General features: G+C 42.9%; 1 protein-coding gene across 1 annotated transcript in view; it reads right to left on the bottom strand.

Moving 5' to 3' along the window:
- grm8b (glutamate receptor, metabotropic 8b) overlaps positions 1–14,272 on the bottom strand; it is a 217,947-nt gene that overhangs the window by 113,103 nt on the left and 90,572 nt on the right. The window lies entirely within an intron of this gene.

Genomic DNA, 14,272 nt, shown 5'->3' with positions numbered 1-14,272 from the left:
ACCACAACCCCTCCACTACCACAACTACAACCACTCCACAACCACTACCAAAACCACCACCACAACCGCTCCGCTACCACTATCACTACTGCTCCACTACCACTTACCACAACCACAACCAGTACCACAACGACTACCACAACAGCTCCCACAACCACTAGCACTACCACTCCACTACAACAACCACAACCAACACCACTGCACTACAAATACTATTACCGCTCCACTAGAACTGTCACACTCACTACCACAACCACTACCACTTACCACAACCACAACCGCTCCACCTACCACAACCACTATCACTACTGCATCCACTACCAATACCACAACCACTCCACTACCAAAACTGCTCCCAGTAACACAACCACCACAACTTCCCTACCACAACCACTCCTCTAGCACAAACATTACCACAACCACAACCACAACCTCTACAATTACTGCTCCACCTCCACAACCACTACCAATCCACTATCACTTCCACAACCGCCCCCAGTACTACAATTACTACAACAACCACAACCTCTACCGCTCCCATTACCATTACCACTACCACAACCACAAGCTCTCAACTACCACAACCACTAATACTACTATAGCCACTTCACTACTATCAGCATTACCAAAACCACAACCACTACAACAACCGCTTCCACAACCACTACCGCTCCACAATCACAACCACTAGGACTACCAAAACCCTACCACTACTGCTCCACTACCACTCCACTACCACTACCGCTCCACTACCACAACCACTACCACTCCACTACCACAACCACTAGGACTACCAAAACCCCTACCACTACCGCTCCACTACCACTTATCACAACCACAAGCGCTCCACCTACCACAACCACTACCGTTCCACTACCACTAATACAACCACAACCACTACTGCTCATCCTCCGTTTCAACCACTATAACAACCACTGCCACTAGCGCTCCACTACTATAACCGCTCCCAGTACCACAACCACTACCACAACTCCACTACCACCACCATTCCACTACGACAAACATTACCACAACCGCTACCACCACAACCATTACTGCTCAACTTCACTAACAACAACCACAACCGCTCCCACTGCCACAAACACTACCACTACGCAACCTCCACCGCTCCACTATCACCACCAATCCACCACAATAAACATTACAACTACCACAACTGCTCCACTACCACAACTACAACCACTCCACAACCACCACCAAAACCACAACCACTACCACAACCACTCCACTACACCACTACCACAACCACCACCACTATCACTTTACTACAACTACAAGCACTATCACAACCAGAACCACTGCCACTGCCACTACCACAATCACAACCACTCCACTACCACAAAGACTACAGCTCAACTACCACAACCACTAACGCTCCTCTACCACTTCCAATCCACTACCACAACCACTACCGTTTCCAACACCACTACCACAACCACTACCACTCAACTACCACAACCACAACCAATACCACAGCCGCTCCACTACCACTACCACAATTACTACTGCTTCACTACCACCACCACAACTGCTACAACTACCACTACATCAATCCCTGCCACCACCACATCCGCTCCACTACCACAACTACAACTTCTTCACTCCCACCACCACTACTGCTACAACTACCATTACTGCTCCACTACCACAACCTCTACTGCTCCATTATCACAACAACTACCACAACCACTACTGCTACTACAAACACTCCCACAATCCCTAAACCACAACCACAACTGCTCCGCTACCACAACCACTACCACAACCACTACCACATCCATTACCTATTACCACCACCACTACCGCTCCAATACCACTACCACAACCACTACCACCAATGCTGCTCCACTACCACCACCACTACAACTACCACTACCACAACAACCAATGCTCCACTACCAAAATCACTATTGCTCCACAACCACTCCACTACAGATCCACACATCTGGACCTCATTGGTATGATCTGAGCATGTTTGGGATTTGCTGACCCCTACAGTCAAGGGGAAGTTGTTCCTTCCAATTTTGCAGTGTCAATAATGACATAATCTTTCACACTGAGCGGTTTCCAACCCCAGGTGGGCAAAGTGTTAACACAGGGGGGAAGGAAGTAGGAGCTGTTGGCAAAAATAAGTTTCAAACTTCAAAGGTACACAAGGAGAAAATATACTTAATCTAACCCTAATAGGATTACCAGGCTTTAGAAATGATTTCTTAAAGACATTTTGTTATTTTTTTACATGGGTGTTAGTGGTACTGCTGTATAAAATATATGGTAGTTCAAACAAGGTGGTTCTGGAGACTAAATTCCATTTTCCATGATATTATGTAAATGGGTTCCTAATCCATGACAGTTTATCCCTGCCAATGAGGTCAGAAACTCAGCCCCTTTTGAAAGTTTGCCATCATTTTAACCAGCCTGGCAGCGAGACATGTTTCCAGTTACTATCTGTATTTATCCTGTGGGAGTTTATTTTTCACTGTGTAATACTCATTACCGACTTTTAACATGAGGAGATACGCTGTTCCTCCGAGGCCCTCGGGTCTGGAGAGAAGCCTCAGGAGTCCTGCAGTTATGTTCCAGGTGTAGATAATTGATTGTGAGCCCAGTTGATTAGAGCCAGCTAGCTCAGCGATGCGGGGCAGGGACTTCTAGATTACCCACTTTTAATCAGGCAAGTGACAGGGGGGTCTATGATGAGATGAAAGAAAAAATGCTACAGTATGTCAGCCTGTCTCCACAGTGTTTCTGAAGTCGTTTTTGTATTTATGATGCATTATAATGAGTGCTACATTTATTCTGAATAGAGTGGTAAGGAGGAGGAGGAGCACCATGGACCCCGGAAGTAATTTTGCAATTCATTGCAGCCATTGCGATCAGTTTTCTTGTGTCAATTAACTCGTGACATTCCTGGATTACCCATTATATCAATGAAGTCAAATTTAATCAAACAATATGATAGTCAGTTGAAAAAACGTTAACTTTTTATGGCTGCAGGGGCAGTATTGAGTAGCTTGGATGAAAGGTGCCCATATCAAACGGCCTGCTCCTCAGTCATAGTTGCTAATATTTGCATATTATTATTAGTATTGGACAGAAAACACTCTGAAGATTCTAAAACTGTTTGAATTATGTCTGTGAGTATAACAGTATAATAGCAGGCAAAAACCTGAGAAATTCCACTTCCTGCTTTTTTTTCTGGAGGTGGCAGATTTTCAACCAAGGTCTAATTGAAATTACAGCGAGATATGGATGAGTTTTCACTTCCTACGCCTTCCACTAGATGTCAGCAGTCAATAGAACTTTGTCTGATGACTCTAATGTGAAGGGGGCTCGATTGACACAGGAAATCGTCACCACAGCCATGAGTGGACCATGCTTTCACCAGGCGCGTTCACAGATGAAGGACCTGCGTTCCATCGCTCATCTGAAGTCATTCTAATTCTCCGGTTGGAACGTTATTCAAGATATATGTAAACAACATTTTAAAGATTTTATTTATTTATTTATTTATTTATTTTACCTTTATTTAACCAGGTAGGCAAGTTGAGAACAAGTTCTCATTTACAATTGCGACCTGGCCAAGATAAAGCAAAGCAGTTCGACAGATACAACGACACAGAGTTACACATGGAGTAAAACAAACATACAGTCAATAATACAGTATAAACAAGTCTATATACAATGTGAGCAAATGAGGTGAGAAGGGAGGTAAAGGCAAAAAAGGCCATGGTGGCAAAGTAAATACAATATAGCAAGTAAAACACTGGAATGGTAGTTTTGCAATGGAAGAATGTGCAAAGTAGAAATAAAAATAATGGGGTGCAAAGGAGCAAAATAAATAAATAAATAAAAATTAAATACAGTTGGGAAAGAGGTAGTTGTTTGGGCTAAATTATCGGTGGGCTATGTACAGGTGCAGTAATCTGTGAGCTGCTCTGACAGTTGGTGCTTAAAGCTAGTGAGGGAGATAAGTGTTTCAGGTTTCAGAGATTTTTGTAGTTCGTTCCAGTCATTGGCAGCAGAGAACTGGAAGGAGAGGCGGCCAAAGAAAGAATTGGTTTTGGGGGTGACTAGAGAGATATACCTGCTGGAGCGTGTGCTACAGGTGGGAGATGCTATGGTGACCAGCGAGCTGAGATAAGGGGGACTTTACCTAGCAGGGTCTTGTAGATGACATGGAGCCAGTGGGTTTGGCGACGAGTATGAAGCGAGGGCCAGCCAACGAGAGCGTACAGGTCGCAATGGTGGGTAGTATATGGGGCTTTGGTGATAAAACGGATTACACTGTGATAGACTGCATCCAATTTGTTGAGTAGGGTATTGGAGGCTATTTTGTAAATGACATCGCCAAAGTCGAGGACTGGTAGGATGGTCAGTTTTACAAGGGTATGTTTGGCAGCATGAGTGAAGGATGCTTTGTTGCGAAATAGGAAGCCAATTCTAGATTTAACTTTGGATTGGAGATGTTTGATATGGGTCTGGAAGGAGAGTTTACAGTCTAACCAGACACCTAAGTATTTGTAGTTGTCCACGTATTCTAAGTCAGAGCCGTCCAGAGTAGTGATGTTGGACAGGCTGGTAGGTGCAGGTAGCGATCGGTTGAAGAGCATGCATTTAGTTTTACTTGTATTTAAGAGCAATTGGAGGCCACGGAAGGAGAGTTGTATGGCATTGAAGCTTGCCTGGAGGGTTGTTAACACAGTGTCCAAAGAAGGGCCGGAAGTATACAGAATGGTGTCGTCTGCGTAGAGGTGGATCAGGGACTCACCAGCAGCAAGAGCAACCTCATTGATGTATACAGAGAAGAGAGTCGGTCCAAGAATTGAACCCTGTGGCACCCCCATAGAGACTGCCAGAGGTCCGGACAGCAGACCCTCCGATTTGACACACTGAACTCTATCAGAGAAGTAGTTGGTGAACCAGGCGAGGCAATTATTTGAGAAACCAAGGCTGTCGAGTCTGCCGATGAGGATGTGGTGATTGACAGAGTCGAAAGCCTTGGCCAGATCAATGAATACGGCTGCACAGTAATGTTTCTTATCGATGGCGGTTAAGATATTGTTTAGGACCTTGAGCGTGGCTGAGGTGCACCCATGACCAGCTCTGAAACCAGATTGCATAGCAGAGAAGGTATGGTGAGATTCGAAATGGTCGGTAATCTGTTTGTTGACTTGGCTTTCGAAGACCTTAGAAAGGCACGGTAGGATAGATATAGGTCTGTAGCAGTTTGGGTCAAGAGTGTCCCCCCCTTTGAAGAGGGGGATGACCGCAGCTGCTTTCCAATCTTTGGGAATCTCAGACGACACGAAAGAGAGGTTGAACAGGCTAGTAATAGGGGTGGCAACAATTTCGGCAGATCATTTTAGAAAGAAAGGGTCCAGATTGTCTAGCCCGGCTGATTTGTAGGGGTCCAGATTTTGCAGCTCTTTCAGAACATCAGCTGAATGGATTTGGGAGAAGGAGAAATCGGGAAGGCTTGGGCGAGTTGCTGTTGGGGGTGCAGTGCTGTTGTCCGGGGTAGGAGTAGCCAGGTGGAAAGCATGGCCAGCCGTAGAAAAATGCTTATTGAAATTCTCAATTATGGTGGATTTATCATTGGTGACAGTGTTTCCTATCTTCAGTGCAGTGGGCAGCTGGGAGGAGGTGTTCTTATTCTCCATGGACTTTACAGTGTCCCAGAACTTTTTGAGTTAGTGTTGCAGGAAGCAAATTTCTGCTTGAAAAAGCTAGCCTTGGCTTTTCTAACTGCCTGTGTATAATGGTTTCTAGCTTCCCTGAACAGCTGCATATCACGGGGCTGTTCGATGCTAATGCAGAACGCCATAGGATGTTTTTGTGTTGGTTAAGGGCAGTCAGGTCTGGGGAGAACCAAGGGCTATATCTGTTCCTGGTTCTAAATTTCTTGAATGGGGCATGTTTATTTAAGATGGTTAGGAAGGCATTTAAAAAAATATCCAGGCATCCTCTACTGACGGGATGAGATCAATATCCTTCCAGGATACCCGGCCAGGTCGATTAGAAAGGCCTGCTCGCAGAAGTGTTTCAGGGAGCGTTTTACAGTGATGAGTGGAGGTCGTTTGACCGCTGACCCATTACGGATGCAGGCAATGAGGCAGTGATCGCTGAGATCTTGGTTGAAGACAGCAGAGGTGTATTTAGAGGGGAAGTTGGTTAGGATGATATCTATGAGGGTGCCCGTGTTTAAGGCTTTGGGGAGGTACCTGGTAGGTTCATTGATAATTTGTGTGAGATTGAGGGCATCAAGTTTAGATTGTAGGATGGCTGGGGTGTTAAGCATGTTCCAGTTTAGGTCACCTAGCAGCACGAACTCTGAAGATAGATGGGGGGCAATCAGTTCACATATGGTGTCCAGAGCACAGCTGGGGGCAGAGGGTGGTCTATAGCAGGTGGCAACGGTGAGAGACTTGTTTTTAGAGAGGTGGATTTTTAAAAGTAGAAGTTCAAATTGTTTGGGTACAGACCTGGATAGTAGGACAGAACTCTGCAGGCTATCTTTGCAGTAGATTGCAACACCGCCCCCTTTGGCAGTTCTATCTTGTCTGAAAATGTTGTAGTTTGGAATTAAAATTTCTGAATTTTTGGTGGTCTTCCTAAGCCAGGATTCAGACACAGCTAGAACATCCGGGTTGGCAGAGTGTGCTAAAGCAGTGAATAGAACAAACTTAGGGAGGAGGCTTCTAATGTTAACATGCATGAAACCAAGGCTATTACGGTTACAGAAGTCGTCAAAAGAGAGCGCCTGGGGAATAGGAGTGGAGCTAGGCACTGCAGGGCCTGGATTCACCTCTACATCGCCAGAGGAACATAGGAGGAGTAGAATAAGGGTACGGCTAAAAGCTATGAGAATTGGTCGTCTAGAACGTCTGGAACATAGAGTAAAAGGAGGTTTCTGGGGGCGGTAAAATAGCATCAAGGTATAATGGACAGACAAAGGTATGGTAGTATGTGAATACAGTGGAGGTAAACCTAGGTATTGAGTGATGAAGAGAGAGATATTGTCTCTAGAAACATCATTGAAACCAGGAGATGTCATTGCATGTGTGGGTGGTGGAACTAATAGGTTGGATAAGGTATAGTGAGCAGGACTAGAGGCTCTACAGTGAAATAAGCCAATAAACACTAACCAGAACAGCAATGGACAAGACATATTGACATTAAGGAGAGGCATGCTTAGTCGAGTGATCAAAAGGGTCCAGTGAGTGGAGAGGTTGGTTGGTGATTTAGACAGCTAGCCAGGCCATCGGTAGCAAGCTAGCATAGGATGGATGTCTGTTGTTAGCCACCTCTTGCGTTCCGTCAGTAGATTAGTGGGGTTCCGTGTGGTAGAGGGGATTAATCCAAATCACACAACAACAACAAAAATAAAAACAATAGATATAGTTATAGAGGCCCAAGAAGAAAACATAATAATAATAAAAATAAATAAATTGTCCGATTGTCTATTCAGATAGCAGCCGGTAAGACAGCTAACGGTTAGCAGGCCGCAGATGGGCGTTCAGGTAACGTCGCGACGGAGGAGCCAGCCGGATCTCCTTCAGGTAGATAACGTCGGCAGTCCAGTTGTGAAGGCCCGGTGGGGCTCCGCGTAGGCAGTAAAACGTGTCCGGATAGGTGACTGCAGCCCAGGAGTGATTGATGGAACTCAGGAGTGATTGACGGAGCTGGCTAGCTCCGGAATAATTGATGTTTGCTCCGGAATCGACGAAGGCTGATAGTCACACGGATAGCAGCTAGCTAGCTGTGAGATCCGGGTATGAATGTCCAGAGAGCAGTCGAAATCCAGGGACATGGAGAGAAAAATTGGTCCGGTATGTTCCGTTCCGAGCCGCGCTGCGCCGTACAGAACTGGCGATAGATTTTCGAGCTAAAGGATAGCTGATGACCACAAACCGTGGTTAGCTGAATACTAACGATTGATAGATTGATTCAGTACATAGTTTGACATGTTTCTACTGACTGTTACGGAACCTTTGGACATTTTTTCACGTTATAGTGGACGCGGTTTGTGATTTTGGAATTGTTTACCAAACGCGCTAACCAAAGTAGCTAATTGGACATAAATAATGGACATTTTCGAACAAATCAAGCATTTATTGTGGACCTGGGATTTCTAGGACTGCATTCTGATGAAGTTCATCAAAGGTAAGGAAACATTTTTCTGGTTTCTGTTGACTCCAACATGGAGGCTAATTTGGCTACTGTTCTGAGTGCCGTCTCAGATTATTGCATGGGTTGCTTTTTCCATAAACTTAAAAAAAAATCTGACACAGCGGTTACATTAAGGAGAGGTATATCTAAAATCCCATGTGTATAACTTGTATTATCATCTACATTTATGATGAGTATTTATTTTGAAACGATGTGGCTATGCAATTGTCAATGCCAATTGCCAATGTAAACTCAGATTTTTTTATATAAATATGAACTTTATCAAACAAAACATGCATGTATTGTGTAACATGAAGTCCTATGAGAGTCATCTGATGAAGATAATTCAAGGTTAGTGATTCATTTTATCTTTATTTATGCTTTTTGTGAATGCTATATTTTGCTGGAAAATGGCTGTGCTTATTGTGGTTTGGTGGAGACCTAACATAGTCGTTTGTAGTGCTTTCGCTGAAAAGCCTATTTGAAATCAGACACTTTGGTGGGATTAACAACGAGAATAGCTTTAAAATGATATAAGACACATGTATGTTTTAGGAATTGTAATTATGAGATTTCTGTGGTTTGAATTTGGCGCCCTCTATTTTCACTGGTAGTTGTCATATCGATCCCGATATCGGGATTGCAGCCATAACAGGTTTTAAGGGTACAAGATTGTGTCCAAGGAATAAGCTAGTCCTAAATATTTCCAAAACTAAAAGCATTGTATTTGGGAGAAATCATTCACTAAACCCTAAACCTCAACTACACCTCGTAATGAATAATGTGGAAATTGAGCAAGTTGATGTGTCATGGTCAAAACATATCTTGCTCTGCCTTCTTACCAATACTATCAACAAGGCAAGTCCTACTGGCCCTAGTTTTGTTGCACCTAGACTACTGTTCAGTAGCGTGGTCAGGTGCCACAAAGAGGGACATAGAACAATTGAACAGGGCAGCACGGCTGGCCCTTAAAAGTACACATAGAGCTAACATTAATGACATGCATGTCAATCTCTTATGGCTCAAAGTGGTAGAGAGACGTATGCAAGCTGAATGTACCGAGCTGTCTCTTTAAAATACTCGGACACCCATGCATACCCCACAAGACATGCCACTAGAGTTCTCGTCACAGTCCCCAAGTCCAGAACATACCATGGGAGGCACACAGTTCTACATAGAGCCATGCCAGCAGTAGAATCACATTTTAAAAAACAGGTAAAGATACACCGTATGGAACAACGGGGACTGTGAAGAGACACACAAAAAGGTACAGACACATGTATATGCATACGTTGTGATATTGTTGTATGGTGGTATTAAACATTTTGTATTGTATATACAGTTGAAGTCGGAAGTTTACATACACCTTAGCCAAATACATTTAAACTCAGTTTTTCACAATTCCTGACATTTAATCCTAGTAAAAAATGTCCTGTCTCAGGTCAGGTAGAATCACCAATTTATTGTAAGAATGTGAAATGTCAGAACAATAGTAGAGAGAATGATTTATTTCAGCTTTTATTTCTTTCATCACATTCCCAGTGGGTCAGAAGTTTACATACTCTCAATTAGTATTTGGTAGCATTGTCTTTAAATTGTTTAACTTAAATTGTCAATTTAGTGTATATAAACTCCTGACCCACTGGAATTGTAATACAGTGAATAAGTGAAATAATCTGTCTGTGAACAATTGTTGGAAAAATGACTTGTGTCATGGGCAAAGTAGATGTCCTAACCGACTTGCCAAAACTATAGTTTGTTAAAGAAGTAATTTGTGGAGTGGTTGCAAAATGTGTTTTAATGACTCCAACCGAAGTGTATGTAAACTTCCGACTTCAACTGTATGTAGTAGTGTAATAATGTTAAGTAATGTTGTCATGTTCTGACCTTAGTTCCTTTGTTTTAGTATGGTCAGGGCGTGAGTTGGGGTGGGCAGTCTTTTTTGTTCTTTTTTCTATGATTTTGGATTTCTGTGTTTGGCCTGGTATGGTTCTCAATCAGAGGCAGCTGTCAACTGTTGTCCCTGACTGAGAACCATACTTAGGTAGCCTGTTTTCTCACGTTTCAGTTGTGGGTGACTATTTTCTGTTTTGTGTCTGCACCAGACAGAACTGTTTCGGTTTCATTTCGTTCTCGTTTTATTCTTTAGTGTTCTGAGTTCTAATAAATATCATGAACACTTACCACGCTGTGCATTGGTCCTCCGATCCTTCCTACTACTCCTCCTCGACAGAGGAGGAAGACAACCGTTACAGATGTACTATTTTATCTGTTGATTCATATGTAATGTAAGTGCTTTAATATGTTTGGACCCCAGGAAGAGTAGCTGCTGCCTTGGCAGCATCTAATGGGGATCCCTAATAAATACAAATACAAAAATACAAATACATATCTGGCTATGTTGGTAAAATCACTACATGTCCCATCGAACCAAGCAGGGAGAGGCTGCCTCTTGTCACCGTTCCAAGACCAGTCGGAAGCTTTCAGCTAACCCACGTCAATGACGCCAATGGATCTCAAAACTGAACTTAACGCAATGATATCCTTTGTCAGATATTTCAAACCAGACATGACTATTCAACAAAAAAATAAATCAACACATACTTTTCAAGTTTCTTTCTAGCTAATTTCTTAGTTACATGGTTGTATAACAAGCAAAGGAGTACTGAAGTTGAGGGTGCAGTATTTATGAAGTTTGGAAATGAGGACGAAAACTAGCATAGTTCAGCTAGCCAGCTAGTTTAGCAAGGGAAAACGAGCTCGGGACAGGATATAGCTGGTTGTACATGCACACTAGGCTAATTCAGGAGACAGATTGTAGTTTTTATGCCATAATATAACAAGCTGGCGGCGAAAAGTTTTATTAAACAATTCAGAGACTGAAACAAATAAAATAGATGACTAACATTTAAGGAGAGCAAATGGATATACAATCCTGAAATCAGATGTAACAGTTAATAGTAAAACAAAGCTTAAAACGGTGTTTGAGTGAACCCTGAATACTGAAAATGTATGGTGAATTCACTTCAGGACAGACTCCTCCTCACCGCTCTATTCTGTCTGAGGATAAAGAAGAAGCAATTACTAGTATTTGAAGGCATAGTAAACTAGACCCTATCTGAAACAAAATCGACATACATTCAATAATTGATCAACATTTGCTATTGCTAAACAAGAAAGCTTCCTGTATGGATCATTTATAACACGTACTGAGCTCCCAAGACTCCATTGTCCATCTCTACTGTATTTCTCTGCAGCATCACATTGAGTGCAGGCCAACATGCTCTTTAACCTGGCAGTTAACACATCAAAATACTGCGCTGTTTGTCCGAACGTCTATCCCAATGCCACAGTATGGGTATCTGTCCCTGTTTTCATGAAGATCAGGCTCCGGAGGGGTTGAGAGTGACACTGCTCCTGGGATCCTCCTCTGGTCTAGTTATTAGACTTGCTCCCCATAGACCATCAGTCAACAGGGTGGCCAGTCCTCTTCTGGTACTCTTCTCACCGTTCATACTGTACATGAATTAAACATGGAGTATTCAGACTCTTTACTCAGTACTTTGTTGAAGCACCTTTGGCAGCAATTACAGCATCAAGTCTTCTTGGGTATGACGATATAAGCTTGGCACACCTGTATTTGGGAAGTAAGATATCCCAGCAAGATATCCCCTTCAACACCAAGAACAGCAAAAGGCATCCATCCCACCGGCACCTCATCCTCATGCTGTGAATCTCAGGTCATAAACGGTTAATCACAGACGATACCATATACAGTTAATCACAGACGACACAATATACGGTAAATCACAGACGATACCATATACAGTTAATCACAGACGACACAATATACGGTAAATCACAGACGATACCATATACAGTTAATCACAGACGATACCATATACAGTTAATCACAGACGATACCATATACAGTTAATCACAGACGATACCATATACAGTTAATCACAGATGACACAATATACGGTAAATCACAGACGATACCATATACAGTTAATCACAGACGACACAATATACGGTTACGCACAGACGATACCATATACAGTTAATCACAGACGACACAATATACAGTTAATCACAGACAATACCATATACTGTTAATCACAGACGATACCATATACAGTTAATCACAGACGACACAATATACGGTAAATCACAGACGATACCATATACAGTTAATCACAGACGACACAATATACGGTAAATCACAGACGATACCATATACAGTTAATCACAGACGACACAATATACTGTAAATCACAGACGATACCATATACAGTTAATCACAGACGACACAATATACGGTAAATCACAGACGATACAATATACGATAAATCACAGATGACTTAACTTGCAGAGCTATGAATGTCATATCTCTAAATGATGCCATTTACATGTGTTGAAAGGAGACGAACAACGTTAAAAACACATTAATTATAGAGAACAATATACACAGGGAGGTACTGCTGCTCTTCCCTGCTGTTCAAGGGACCGTCTCCATGCACCTCGTCATTATTAATCCACACCTTTAAAGGAAATATTGCAGCCATTTCTCATGATTACTGTTGCTTGCTTACACCATTTACATAGAGATTACATTGCTTCGGCAAGGAAACCTGGCTGGGCAGGCATTACAGTGATGGTGTGCCGGGGGTTGCTGTGATGGACTGGGTCACCACACTTAGTGCATGCCAATCAAGCTAACGCGCTTTGATAAATAGATGCACATCATCACTTGTTTATTCGGGCTCACAATTCACTTGGAATTATTTACAGTTTTGTAGGCTCGCTCAGCATTTTACCGCCTAAGAGAAAAAGATGGGTATCACATGCAATTGTATGTAGGAAGTTAGCAGAATGTCTATTAATGGTGAATTAGCCCACAGCATATTATCATCAATTATTTTTGGGTGCTTAGCCAGGAGTGAAATGAGATTGCTATGCTTACTTCTATTGGTGCAAGAGGTATAGGTGTCATTGTAAAGCTGGTATTGATGTTTTTCTGTTATATGGTGATGGTTTAGTTGCTAATTGGATGCTTGTTAAACCCTGTATTTATTTGGGATTAACCCAAACCTGCTCTAGGGCTGCAGCTGGAAGTCTGGAACTGTTGACAGACCCAAAGGGAGACTCTCATACAGGAAAATCCCTCCAACCTATTTCAGGGCTAACAAAACACAGGAGATACAATCTTAGGAAAAAGGGTTCCAAAAGGGTTCTTTGGCTGTCCCCATAGGAGACCCCTTTTTGGTTCCAGGTAGAACCCTTTTTGGATCCAGGTAGAACCCTTTTTTGGTTCCAAGTAGAACCCTCTGTAGAGGGTTCTGTATGTAACGAGCACCACTCGTTTTCCACTCTTCCTTTCTGCCCTGGACTCTCCTGAATGTTCAGGGGGAGAGTAGAAGCACAGGCCTGTCAGCCTGATGTGAGACCAGAGGATGTCAACTGCTACCTTAAAGTCAGCATTCCACCCTACACTATGCACTACAGAGTGGTATGTCCATTCTACTTATTACATTTCTACCTGCGCTGTATAACACAGTGGTTGTCCAATTGTTCCATGTATTTTATATATTCTAGAGCGAACGCACCTGATTCAACTTGTCAACTAGTGAATCAGGTAGTTCAGGGCTACAACAAAATCCTAAAATATCTGGGGTCCCCGAGGAGAGGTTTGAGAACCACTGGTGTAACATTACTCTGCACTCAGTATCTGTGAACTCAGCATCTGATTCTGACCCAAGAAAACAGGTGGGTGGACTCTCAAGCCAATCGATGACTCTAATTGATCCATTAAGTGCCACGGAGAGCTGAACCGCGGCCCTCAAGGATTAGGTTGGTGCTCCCCTGCTAGCCAGAGATACAGCTCATTTATAATAGGCCCGGGCTAATGCGCACACACTCTGTTAATCTCACACATACATGTTACAGCTGATTAATTTATATTCAGCAATTACAATATAATTAATGTGCGGCCTTTTGTCCACCCTGACGAAAACTGCCATAATACTTTAATCAGAGGGCTTGGAGAGAACTGAGTTTGATTATGAAACAGACCCTA

This window comes from Oncorhynchus tshawytscha, linkage group LG01, assembly GCF_018296145.1.
Source record: "Oncorhynchus tshawytscha isolate Ot180627B linkage group LG01, Otsh_v2.0, whole genome shotgun sequence".
NCBI classification, from domain to species: Eukaryota; Metazoa; Chordata; class Actinopteri; order Salmoniformes; family Salmonidae; genus Oncorhynchus; species Oncorhynchus tshawytscha.
This window is presented reverse-complemented; position numbering and strand designations above follow the sequence as displayed.